Genomic DNA, 12,281 nt, shown 5'->3' on the forward strand with positions numbered 1-12,281 from the left:
AGTTTTGCTAATTGGAGAGCAAAATAATTGATGATGGTCGAAGTAGTGAGGATATAAAATGTAGACTGGCAATGGCAAAGAAAGCGTTTCTAAAGAAGAGAAATTCGTTAACATCGAGTATAGAGTTAAGTGTCAGGAATCCATTTCTGAAAGTATTTGTATGGGGTGTAGCCATGTATGGAACTGAAACATGGACGATAAATAGTACAGACAAGAAGAAAATAGAAACATTCAAAATGTGGTGCTACAGAAGAATGCTGAAGATTAGATGGGTAGATCAGATAACTAATGAGGAGGTATTGAATAGAATAGGGGAGAAGAGAAATTTGTGGCACAACTTGACTAGAAGAAGTGATCGGTTGATAGGACATGTTCTGAGGCATCAAGGTATGGCCAATTTAGTATTGTAGGGCAGCGTGGAGGGTAAAAATCGTAGAGGGAGACCAAGAGATGAATACACTAAGCAGATTCAGATGGATGTAGTTTGCTGTAGGTACTGGGAGATGAAGAAGCTTGCACAGGATAGAGAAGCATGGAGAGCTGCATCAAACCAGTCTCTGGACTGAAGACCACAACGACACATGTATATTAATGATAAAGTTACCAAATGCCGTAGAAAATCTAGCTTTCAGGTCATCTCTCACCATTGTTCGAAAATTAGCGACAGCCGGACAGCTTAAACTGCCGTTAACACCACAACACAAACGGCTGCGTTTGGAACGGTGCTGGGACCAGGAAGCGTACACTGCTGATGAATGCCTTCGTATTGCTTTTAGCAACGAATTTTTTTTTTTTAATTTTGAGGCTTGCGGCAAAATGGGGAGATGTCACATTATTCCAGAGTTTTAGAGACGCAGAGGCTTGGTATTTCTTGGTTCGTAGTGTGGGGAGCCGTCGGGTACGACTTCAGGTCACGACTGGTGGCGAGTAAGGAAATTCTGACGTCTCAACGATTTGTCAAGGAAATCCTGCGCCCTCACGCGCCACATGTTATGCTAAATTATTGTGGACCTACTTGTCAAAAGAAAATACCAGTTCACTTATAGCAAGTGTGTCTATGAACAGCTTGCTGATAATGAGATACTGCCATTGTCAAGGTTCCCAAAACTGTCCACAATAAAAAGTGTTGAATGAACTCCGACGTCGACTTCATCTCACAAGGGGAGGCCGCCAATTGCGAAATTCTGATTCGATTCATACTGCGCATAATAAAAGCTCATGGCCAGAGGTGTAATGTGGCAAAGCACCAAGATGCACTTCTCAGCCGTTGTCGAGAAAATCGACGGTTAAAAGAAACCGTTGCAGTAAAATACGCTCTACGACTAGTAATTCTCTACAGCGTCGTGGCGCAGCGGTAAGCGCTCGGGTTCGTAATCCGAAGGTCGCCGGATCGAATCTCGCGCTACGAAACTTTTTTTTTAGTATTTGTTTTTTATAATTCAATATATATATATATATATATATATATATATATATATATATATATATATATATATAATTCCCGGCAATCAGTTGCAACCATTATGCATATAATAAGTTGTTGAAAGTCGTTTGTCGTGGAAAAACTGGCGACTTCGAACATCATTATGTTTTCCGCAAACAAAGTTGTATTTCACAAATGTTATTAATTGTCTTCATAATGTTAACCACATATAGTTAACGGAAGACGTAGAAACGATATTCCGAAACGAATACGTATTGCGTAAGTCAAACGTTCGAATTAGAATAGAGACTCCACGAAAACAAATTTTCTGTGGCAGGTATGAAATATAAACTCTGTTACTCGCTCGTTACACTTGAATGACAGATGTTGAATGGGCCGAAACGAGCCGCCGCATAACAGCGTAGTTGCCTGCTAACTTCGAAAGAAGGTAGATGCCGGCCCTAGCGCAACTTATAACATTGTCGAAAATCAGTGCGGACGGGAGAGCTTTGGTACACCCTGTTAAAAAAAACTGAAAAATGGAGGCGGTACAATTGGAGAGCGATCCGCCTTCACCAACATGCATAAGCAATTCATTAATACTTTATATATATATATATATATATATATATATATATATATATATATATATATTTGAATTACAAAAAACTAATAATAAAAAAAGTTGCATGGCGCGAGATTCGATCCGACGACCTTCGGATTACGAACCCGAGCACTTACCGCTGCGCCACGACGCTGTAGAAAATTACTAATCGTCGAGGGTATTTCTTCGTAACGGTTTCTTTTAATTGTCGATTTTCTCGACAACGGCTGAGATGTGCATCTTGGTGCTTTGCCAAATTACACCTCTGGCCATGAGCTTTTATTATGCGCAGTATGAATCGAATCTGAATTTCACAATTGGCGGCCTCCCCTTGTCAGTGTCAGTATCCATTATATCAAGGACGAGATAAAACGCTTGCGGTCCAGCTTGCCTAAGGAGAGAATACAACATCTTTACGACTCTTTTCTCAACTGACTCTACAGTTGCATCCAGACTAGAAGGGGTGTAACGCCACACTGATAGGTGGGCTCGTACTGTCAAGTCCTTTATGAACTTGACACGATTTTGTAGTGCCTGACGTAACATCAGACACCCTTCCAACTCATGAAGTTTGATTCTTTTCGTTCTACTTTTCTGGCTGCTCCACTTTCTTTTGCCAGGCCGAATACGAAAAATACATTGCGAATTTGTGCAGGATACTCCCCTCAGCCGCAGCTAACACATGATGGTACAGATCTGAAAATATAGTCAATTCACAGTTACTGTAGAGCTTATGATGAAGGTTCAATGACAGCGCAAGACCCATTTTTGTACTTCATGTGAGAGACAGTCGTCACCTGATCACATATAAAACAGTAGCTGAAATGTCTGAGCAAAGAGAGGTGAAAACAGAAGTCATAGATATCCAATGGAGTGTTTAGTAGTTAAGGACGAGTAGAAGTGTGTGAGGGACATCAAATGCTGAAAAATAAATCAGTAATTCTCATATATCAAAGAGAACTACATTAATCATTGAACAGCTTGCATCAGTGGCACAAGGTGATAGAGGAACTGAGAAAGAAAATTCCATAAACCATAGAAAAGATCGTGGGTAGTGACACAGGAGGAGGGCATATTCGCTTGCGGATGGTGAACCATATCCACTGAGGTTACTGAAATTACAGAAGTTACCTGGCTGTTTTAAACCACTATCGAGGAAAAAAGTTCAGAGAAGCAGAAAATCTTACCTGATTTTAGATTCTACAAGATTAACAACGAGGATATAGCACGGCAATGGGTACATTGTAGCTGATTTAAACTTGGTTTAAAAAACTGAAATATCTCTATTTCACTTGTATTGAAAATTTATATGAAACTGACGACAGAAGGATAATAAAAATTTAATTTTTTCACTGGTGCACCTGTGATGATGTTAAACGAAGAGCGACTCGTCACTGTAACTTAATAAACATTTACAGGAAACATTAGAAACCTTTAAGAAAAGCAGTAAGTGCTGAAGCAAATGCAATAGAGTAGTAGGTGATGTAGTGACGATGTTGAACGAATAACAGCTCAGAGTTGTGACTTAACCTGTCGCAACGTTCACGGGAAACATGGGGAAACCTTTAAGGAATGTGGTAAGTCGTAAAGGAAATTTGATGACGTTTCAAGAAGTAATTTTATTGCTGTAAATTGGTACTTAAATTTGTTCATTGGAAAGTGGGTAGATTTTAAAGCTCTGTCGATATATTTTCTCTTTGCTATGACACGTTTATTTTTTCTTCACATAGATTTATTAAATATTTAGTACCTAGTGACTTGTCTTCTAGTGTATATGCTAGTAAATAACTAAATAACGGGAAAAAATTAATTTCTGAACATCTGACATCACGAACTTCCAGAATCCTGGAGTACCTTAGGTCAGGAACTATATATGCACTGTAAACGTTCATTGTACGTTTTTGACATCTTCGGATATGCCATTTTCGACAATGATATGATGATTTGAAAACGGGTCCCGGCCCGAAACTAGTCATCGAATGAATGAAAAGTAAAAATTTACAACTTTGACTGGTTTTTCATTCTACGTCTGATATCAAACGGAAGTTCTTTGAACAATGGGACAGGCATAGTATTACAAAAGGATTTATGGGTTGAGACCTCTACATGTTTACACGTAATCTGCGCACCATCGTGTTCTGACACACACTTTAACTTTGGTTCCATTCAGCGAACTTCGAAGGTGCTGCTACGCTAAGTATTATTCTAAGCTATGTGGATCGGCCGTTGTATGGCAGCAATTGACCAGTCTGTGTTACAACTATCTATACTACAATATAAAGGGAAACCTTGTTTCCAAAACTATTCTCCGATATAATTCACATCTTATTGCGATACTTTAGCGAACATTGGGCTTGACGTAAGGTGTACATTTCTAATATTATAAGATATAGATATCTATAGGTAGCATATAAAGTTGAAGAGTTATTAGCAAAAATCTCGAAAAGTGTTTAGCGATTTACTTTAAATTTTTACAAGATACTCTAATAAACATTTCGACGCTCGTAGGCTATGAATTTCTAAAACAGCTGTAATATATAAATGTATGACATATAACGGGGAAACGTCGTTAGCAAAAATGACGAAATGTTCTTGAGCGAATTACTACACAGTACTCCAATATACATTCAGACAGACATAGGATATATATATATATATATATACATATATATATATATATATATATATATATATATATATATATATATATATATATAATTAATGGGGGAAACGCATTAGATATATTGATAACTTATTATTATTATTATTATTATTATTATTATTATTATTATTATTGTTATTATTGGTCGGCCAGAGTGGCCTAGCGTTTCCAGGCGCTACAGTCTGAACAGCGCGACCGCTACGGTAGCAGGTTCGAATCATGCCTCGGGCATGGATGTGTGTGATGTCCTTAGGTTAGTTAGGTTTAAGTAGTTCTATGTTCTAGGGGACTGATGACCTCAGCAGTTAAGTCCCATAGTGCTCAGAGCCATTTGAACCATTTTTTGTTATTATTATAAACATACTGTAGGGGTAAGATAACGCTACAACAATTAGTGGTGGAGGTGAGAATGGGGAATGATGACAAATGAAAATACTCGAAGATGAAGTTTTGCTATTCCTTTCCTGTATTTAGTTGGCCGGGAATCCTTTAGAAGTATGAAGTGCAATCTGTCTTACACTGACAGAAAAAAAAAAACTGCCACCCTATGAGGGAGTTGTGTGACATTAACGTAAGTTGTCAGGCGTGTTTCAACATTGCAAACATAGTGTCTACTTCAATTTCGTTTCAGTCGCATAAGTTCGGCGCCAGTAGTGCCGCTATGAGGATGCAAATTTGGCCGTGAGCGACAGTTACCTTTCAGACTGGACGTGGTGAGTTGATATTACGAATGCCTTTATCGCGACAAATACACAATGTCAATACCTCACTAAATTTAAACGAGGTTGTGTAATAAGGATACAAGAAACTGGATGTTTCTTCTGGATACTGCAGAAGCATATGGTAATAAGGCAGACAGTATACCGGTACATGACAGTAGGCAATGGTGGTCAGGAGAATGTTCGGTCGCGAGAAGACCGGGCGGCGGACAACCACGTGGCACTACCAATAGGGAAGACCATCGAGTTCGGCGAATGGCATCATACTGCATCTGCAGCAGCAATTAGAGCAGTAGTTGCAACGTCAGTGACACAACAAACCGTTACAAATCAGTTACTTCAGTGACAGCCCGAGCTAGACGCCCTGTAGCCTGCACTCCTCTGACCTCAAACAACTGCATTTGCGACTTCAGTGGTGTCAGGTGTGAGCTCATTTTAGGGCTGGGTGGAGGTCTGTTGTGTTTTTTGATGAAAGCCTGTTCTGTCTCGGTGCCAATGATGGCCGTATGCTGGTTATGACGAGACCGGTTGAGGGGGTTCAACCAATCAGTCTACGTGCCAGACGTACTGCACCTACGCCTGGAGTTATGGTCTGGGGTGCGACTTCGAATCTCGTGGTTATCCCACGCACCCTGACTACAAAACTGAAAGTCAGTCTGGTGATTCGACCTATTGCGCTGCCACACGTGAACAGCATTCCAGGACGTGTTTTCTATCAGGATAACGCTCGCCCACATACCGCTGTTGTAACCCAACATGTTCTAGAGAGTGTCTACATGTTCCTGTGACCAGATCTGTCTGCAACCGAGAAAATATGAGACATCAGCGGTCGACAACTCCAGCGACTTCACAGCCGGCATTATCCGTCCCTGTATTAACCGATCAAGGGCGTCAGGGATAGAAATCGTTGCACAAACTGACATCTGTACAACAGAACACATGCGCGTTTCCATTCTTCCATTCAACACAGATTACCACTGGCAACGTAGCAGCATTTCACATTTGCACCGAGCGAGTTGTTGCAGTGGTTAACACACCCGACTCTCATTCGGGAGAACGACAGATCAAACCCACGTCCTGCCATCCAGATTTAAGTCTTCTGTGATTTACCTAAATCGCTCGAGGCAAATTTTGAGATGGTTCCTTTCAAGGGACACTGCCGATTTCCTTCCCCAACCTTCCCTAATCCGACCTTGTGCCCAGTCTCTAATGACCTCGTTGTCGACGTTAAATACAAACTTCCTCCTACTCACATTTGCAGTGGCAATGATACTCACTTAAATTTGTTACCTAGAAAAGTCTATTCCAGAAACTTGATTACTATTTTAGAGGATTGGAACTTAAATAGTGGCAACTATTTATTAACAACCGATACAAAACAGTTACATGTCTGCACCTGTTACTGTCCTTCAAAGTAGTCACCATCGTTGTGGGGAAACCGTCGCCAGCCATGTGGAAGGCGTAGTATACCATTAGCAGAGCCTGTTCTGTTGATGGTGCGAATGGAGCGGTCTACTGCCTGTCGAATCTCTGTAACAGTTCTGAAGCGAATGTCACGAAGTGGTTCCTTCATCTTCGGAATCAAACCAAAGTCACAAGGACTTAAGTACGGGGAGTATAGTGGTTGGTAAAGTACTTCCCAGTCCCATCGCCCGAACAGAGCAGCCACAGCTTGCGCTGTATCCGCTCGCACATTGTCATGCAGAATGATGGGTGGGTTGCGCAGAAAGTGTCGCCGCTTCTTTCGCAAAGTTGATCGCAGGCATTCACTTGAGAACTGTTCCAGAGATTCAACAGTCAGTAGACCGCTCCATTCGCACCATCAACAGAACAAGCTCTGCTTACGGCATACTACGCCTCCCATATCGCTGACTACTTTGAAGGACAGTAACAGGTGCAAACATGTAACTCTGTTGTATCGGTTGTGAATAAATAGTTGATACTATTTACGTTCCTAATCTCGTATTAATTATCTTCTGGCGTTGCGATGTTTTTCCACCATGATGTTTGTGTTGCTCAATGTTTCTACAACATCGCGAGAATGAGCACTCCAGCAGACCAATAATTTTTTCAGCGTGTTTCTGGACATTTGAGCTCGCCACGTGGCTGAATTCCTGAGATATATTTTTCGTTCTCTCTGCAGAAATACAAAAAATGATAAATCATACTGCACTTTAGTTTTATTTACAAGTCTACTCGAATCGTAACAATCACATCATATTCATGTAGGATACGAAACATAAACGTGAGACATTGCAAGTCATATAAGGAACAGAATGAAGTCGTTGATACTACACTACTAGCCATTAAAATTGCTACACGAAGAAGAAATGCAGATGATAAACGGGTATTCATTGGACAAATATATTATACTAGAACTGACATGTGATTACATCTTCACGCAATTTGGGTGCATAGATCCTGAGAAATCAGTACCCATAACAACCACCTCTGACCCTAATAACCGCCTTGATACGCCTGGGCATTGAGTCAAACAGATCTTGGATGGCGTGTACAGGTACAGCTGCTCATGCAGCTTCAACACGATACCATAGTTCATCAAGGGTAGTGACTGGCGTATTGTGACGAGCCAATTGCTCGGCCACCATTGACCAGACGTTTTCAATTGGTGAGAGATATGGAGAATGTACTGGCCAGGGCACCAGTCGAAAATTTTCCGTTTCCAGAAAGGCCCGTACAGGACTTGCAACCTGCGGTCGTGCATTATTCTGCTGAAATGTAAGGTTTCGGAGGAATCGAACGAAGGGTAGACCCACGGGTCGTAACACATCTGAAATGTAACTTCCACTGTTCAAAGTGCCGTCAATGCGAACAAGAGGTGACCGAGACATGTAACCAATGGCACCCCAAACGACGGGTGATACGCCAGTATGGCGATGACGAATACACGCTTTCACTGCGCGTTCACCGCGATGTCACCAAACACGGATGCGACCATCATGATGCTGTAAACAAAACCTGGATTCATCCGAAAAAATGACGTTTTGCCATTCCTGCACCCAGGTTCTTTGTTGAGTACACCATCGCAGGTGCGTGTCAGTGGTGTAGAGTCAAGGGTAACCGCAGCCACGGTCTCCGAGCTGATGGTCCCTACTGCTGCAAACGTCACGATCCGTTACAGCCATGCGGATAACATGCCTGTCATCTCGACTGCTAGTGATACGAGGCCGTTGGGATCCAGCACGGCGTTTCGTATTACCCTCCTGAATCCACTGATTCCATATTCTGCTAACAGTCATTGGATCTCGAGCAACGCGAGCAGCAATGTCGCGATACGATAAACCGCAATCGCGATAGGCTACAATCCGACCTTTATGAAAGTCGGAAACGTGATGATACGCATTTCTCCTCCTTAAACGAGGCATCACAACAACGTTTCACCAGGCAACGCCGGTCAACTGCTGTTTGTGTATGAGAAATCGGTTGGAAACTTTCCTCATGTCAGCAAGTTGTAGGTGTCGCCACCGGCGCCAACCTTGTGTGAAATCTGTGAAAAGCTAATCATTTGCATATCACAGCATCTTCTTCATGTCGGCTAAATTTCGTGTCTGTAGGACGTCATCCTCGTGGTGTAGCAATTGTAATGGCCAGTAGTGTACTTTGATTGCAACAGTTGACCAGAGCAGATAGTAGCCGTAAGTCTTCGGGAACTGCGACTTGATTCAACGTAGCAGTGAAGTAACTCAGAAGAATAGACACGGTGGATGCAGGAACCATTTTCTGTAAGGAATCGTTAGGGCCTGCGCGTTCCTCTCCACGGTAGCCCCCACTCTTCGAATCTGGGGCATGCGTTCCACACCGAATGTACGTCTCGCGGAAGTCGCACCCTTTTGCTCACGCGAAGCCGCGCCGAAGCCCGAGTTTCTTACTCCACTATGTGCCTCCGCCCATCTTCCTCTTCCGCTCCATCTCCCCCATTCCTTTCTTCTCCTCCTCTTTTCTTTCGCTCCCCTCACGACTGAGTAACGCGGCAACGGAGACCGATGGAACGCCGTGGTATTGCCGCATTCCGTCCAATTCTTCCGATCTATTTCACGTCTCTACCGGTCGCAGCATCGCCGCCCTTTATTCAGTCCTATTTACTCGTCCCGAGCCGTATAAATGGCGCGGCTCGGTGCAGCGTGGCTGCTGGATCATATTGTCCGGCGCCGGGTTGACTCCCCGCCTGTGCACTTTCCGTGTACGTTGCACAGCGTCGCCGGCAGTGGACGGAGCCCCTTGCATTCGGAGGCATCGCCGCCGCTGTTGCGCGCACAGGGAGCCGGAAAAACGGACTCCGGCACTCGCCCAAATTGTATTTGCGTTGCTTATGGGAGGCGCCCAGACAAATGTAATCGGCACGGCCGGCCGAGATAAGGCCGGAGCCATCGGAATTAATGCGGGGGACTGCCGCGATGGCCGGAGCAGCAGTTTCCCTGCGACGCGGCGACCACTCTCCGGGTGCGGGAGTTATCGGGGCCGGCGAGCTGCATTGCAATGGAACTACGCCAGTGGAAACACGATACCGCTGCACAGCGAAGCAATACGCAGTACAGTGGTACTTGTTGCTCTGCATTGAACTTCTCTGCACTGTGTAATGGCAACCTGCCCCTGTCTGGGAACTATATTATTCTGTCTAGCAACATCATACTTTCACAGAGACTTTCATAAGTTTTGGAACAAACAGAATAATTATATATTTACTTTGAGAAATAACAGATAAATAGCTAAAAGTATTACGTTCGTTATTCCAACAGACAGAATGATATTCACAGAGCAGTGAATTGGACATTTTACTTCATTTAATGACTCACAAAATACAATTAACTTCGCTCTGCTGCTACGATCGCAGGTTCGAATCATGCCTCGGGCATGGATGTGTGTGATGTCCTTAGGTTAGTTAGGTGTAAGTAGTTCTAAGTCTAGGGGACTGATGACCTCAGATGTTAATTCCCATACTGCTTAGAGCCATTTGAACCATATGAACAATCACCTTTGAAACGTCCCCTTAGAAAAATTAATGAATTACTATGCTGATAAACCTCTTACATTATTTGATTTTCAAACAGCTGAGCAGAACTGAACGTACTCAGACATTTCGCTCTTTATCTATTCTGATCAACACTAAACTGACACACAATATTTTTAGCGCTACGCAATCTGACTTTCAATAATCCCTACAAAAGAATGGCCCCGACTAACATTAACCTATACCTTTCACAAATCACTTACCTCACAAAAATCTTCGATGCTCGAACTACTGCAATACAGCGAGCGCCACTACTGCCAGCTAAATAAAAGATTCAAACTACTGAAGGCACTAACTACTGATAGGCATAGTTAGAAAATGAAAGATTTTGATAGAGAGCAAACAATGTATCTACCTTAATGGTGTTCAAAAGTTATAATATATATAGCAGTTCATGACATCCAGTCTTACAAATGTGCTGTCTCTGATGGACACACGTCCAGATCATCCGCTCTCAAAACTCCGCCATTTCTCTCCCCACATCCACCACTGCTGGCGGCTCACCTCCAACTGCGCATCGGTACGCGCTGTTATCAGCCAACTGCCCAACACTACAATACCGAATATTTCAACAATGCCACCCAGCCACAGATTGCACACAGCACAGCCAGTGATTTTCATACAGAGTGCTACGTGGCGTTACCAATATAAAAACCTATACAGCCTACTTACACTTTCATATTTATGTGAAATAACATTGATTTGTCTTCACAAATGTTTTGGGACAAAGTGCAGAAATAAACCAAAAACTAGGAAATAATTAGGAATTAGTACTTTGTATTTCTACAGCGACATTATATCACTTGTGTCAGCCGTTTTGGCATACTTTGTACAAGCTACTGGAGGTACAAAACACTTAAACATTTCCATTCTTCTTGCAGTCATCTCCTGACGCCTTGTTTGGACTATATGGGGACTTTTCGAATTTTATTTCTAACGCAGCCCATAAATTCTCTATGGGGTTCATGTCCGGACTTTGTGGAGGAGAATTGACAACTTCTGGGCAGGTTTACAGGAGCCACAACCGTACAATATAGGTGATATGTCTGGGACTTTTGTCTTGCCGAGCGGTTCTAGGCGCTTCAGTCCGGAACTGCGCGACTGCTACGGTCGCAGGGTCGAATCTTGCCTCGGGCATGGATGTGTGCGATGTTCTTAGGTTCGTTAGGTTTAAGTAGTTCTACCTTCTAGGAGACTGATAACCTCAGATGTTAGGTCCCATAGTGCTCAGAGCTATTTGATCCATTTGGGGTCTTTGTCCTGATAAAATACGAAGTAGTCTCCAATCCCATATTTTCTGCGCTCTTCTTCAAACTGTTCCTCATAATCTGCAGCTATATATTTGTATCCATTGTTTCATCAATGAAGACTTACCCACTGCCTAGGCCGACATACAACCCCATGGTCCCTGCCATGTTTCACTGGAGCTTGCATTTTTTTTTTCCTTCCAGGTCTTCATTGGGCTGCCGCCAGACCGTTATTCGTCCATCCGGTTCTGGTATGCTAAATTTCGATTCATCGGAAAAAAATACTTGATTTCACAACTCCATGTTCTTGTTTATGTGTTCCCATGCGAATAGCAGCCTCTTCTTCTTATTGCAGTTCACCCATGGTAATTTTCTCTGTACAGTTCAAAATGGCTCTGAGCACTATGCGACTCAACTTCTGAGGTCATCAGTCGCCTAGAACTTAGAACTAATTAAACCTAACTAACCTAAGGACATCACACACATCCATGCCCGAGGCAGGATTCGAACCTGCGACCGTAGCGGTCACGCGGTTCCAGACTGAAGCGCCTTTAACCGCACGGCCACACCGGTCGGCTCTCTGTACAGTACTCGTCT

Source organism: Schistocerca piceifrons, chromosome 3 (genome assembly GCF_021461385.2).
Source record: "Schistocerca piceifrons isolate TAMUIC-IGC-003096 chromosome 3, iqSchPice1.1, whole genome shotgun sequence".
Lineage (NCBI taxonomy): Eukaryota > Metazoa > Arthropoda > Insecta > Orthoptera > Acrididae > Schistocerca > Schistocerca piceifrons.